Raw genomic sequence first — 2,310 nt, forward strand, 5'->3', positions numbered from 1 at the left:
CCATCACATCGCCCCACCCACCTATCACAGCCTCCACCTCGGTTCCCACAGTGATGTCATTAAATAGGAGACAAAGCCCGCTTCTACGCTGAATAGAGACCAGTGTCACATATCTCCCAGGCATCAAGCTAACTGCCTGCAAAAAAAAATAGAGGGGAGAGGCTAGTGACCCTAAATAGACCAATAACAATCAAGGAAATTAACTATGTAATAAGAAAACTACCTACAAAAAAAAGCCCTGGACCAGCAGAATTCTACAAGACATTTAAGGAGGAACTGATTCCAATCCTACTGAAGCTATTTCAGGCGATTGAGAAAGATGGAACCCTCCCCAAATCATTTTATAAAGCTAACATCACATTGATACCCAAGCTAGGTAAAGATCCAACAAAAAAAGAGAACTACAGGCCAATATCTTTGATGAACATAGATGCTAAAATTCTCAACAAGATCCTAGCAAACCAGATTCAACAACACATCTCAAAAATCATCCATTATGACCAAGTAGGCTTCATCCATGGGACGCAAGTCTGGTTCAACATTCGTAAAACCATAAATGGAATTAAATACATCAACAGTGTCAAAACAAAAACCACATGATTATATCATTAGATGCAGAAAAAGCTTTTGATAAAATCCAGCAACCCCTCTTGATAAAAACCCTTGAACCTCTAGGCATACAGGGAACATACGTCAAAGTAGTAAAAGCCATCTACGAGAAACCCACAGCCAGCATACTCCTAAATGGACAAAAATTGGAACCATTTCCCCTGAAAACTGGAACAAGACAAGGATGCCCACTCTCACCCCTCCTGTTCAATACAGTATTGGAAGTCCTGGCTAGAGCAATCAGAGAAGAGAAGGCAATCAGGGGTATCCATATAGGAAAAGAGGAAGTCAAATTATCTCTCTTTACAGATGACATGATCATATACTTGAAAATCCAAGAGAATCAGTCAAAAACCTCATTACATTGATAAAGGCCTTCAGCAAATTCTCAGGATATAAAATAAATGTGCAAAAGACAATCACATTCCTTCACACCAATAATAAACAAACAGACACCCAAATAAGAAGCACAATTCAGCATTCACAATAGCCACAAAAAAAATGAAATACCTTGGCATCTTCCTAACCAGAGACATAAAGGATCTTTACAATGAAAACTACAAAACACTGCTCAAAGAAATCAAAGATAACACAAACAAGTGGAAAAATATCCCATGCTCATGGATTGGAAGAATCAACATTGTGAAAATGTCCATCTTACCTAAGGCAATCTACAAATTCAATGCAATACCCATCAAATTACCAGCAATATTCTTCTCAGACCTAGAAAAAACAACACAGGAATTCATATGGAAACACAAACGACCAAGAATAGCCAGAGCCATGCTCAGCAAAAAAAACAAAGCAGGTGGTATCACATTACCAGACTTCAAATTTTACTATAAAGCTACAATCATCAAAAGAGTTTGGTATTGGTATTGGAACAGGCATATAGACCAATGGAATAGAATCGAGAATCCAGAAGCAAGACCTCAATTACTCAACAAACTCATCTTTGACAAAGCCTCCACCACCTACCACTGGGGAGAGGAGAACCTATTCAGTAAATGGTGCTGGGAAAACTGGCTGACCACATGCAGAAAATTGAAATAGGATTCCTATCTTTCCCCATGCACAAAGATTAACTCCAAATGGATCAGAGGCCTAAATGTAAAAACCTCAAGCCATAAGAACCTTAGAAAATGATGGACATACCCTCATGTAGATCAGAACTGGCATCCAATTCCTGAACAAAACCCAAAACCCACAGGTCATAAGAGAGAAGATAGACAAGTGGGACCTCATCCAACTGACAAGATTCTGCAAAGCCAAAGAAACCATCAAGAGAGCAGGGAGACAGCCTACAGACTGGGAAAAAGTATTTGCCAACACCAAGTCTGACAAAGGCTTAACATCTTGGATCTACAAGGAAATCAAACATGCTGAAAAGAAAAAAACAAACAACCCCATTATAAAATGGGCAAAAGATATGAACAGATACTTCACAAAGGAAGACATCTGAGCAGCCAACAAACACATGAAGAAATGTTCAACCTCACAAATCATCAAGGAGATACAAATAAAAACCACACTGAGATACCACCTAACTCCAGTCAGAATGACAATTATCAATAACTCAAAAAATTACAGCTGCTGGAGAGGGTGTGGCAAAAAGGGAACACTTCTACACTGTTGGTGGGAGTGTAACTAGTGCAACTTCTGTGGAAAGCAGTGTGGTGATTCCTAAAGCTCTAAATATCA

Source organism: Carlito syrichta, unplaced genomic scaffold (genome assembly GCF_000164805.1).
Source record: "Carlito syrichta isolate Samal-C Ts95f unplaced genomic scaffold, Tarsius_syrichta-2.0.1 Scaffold85033, whole genome shotgun sequence".
Lineage (NCBI taxonomy): Eukaryota > Metazoa > Chordata > Mammalia > Primates > Tarsiidae > Carlito > Carlito syrichta.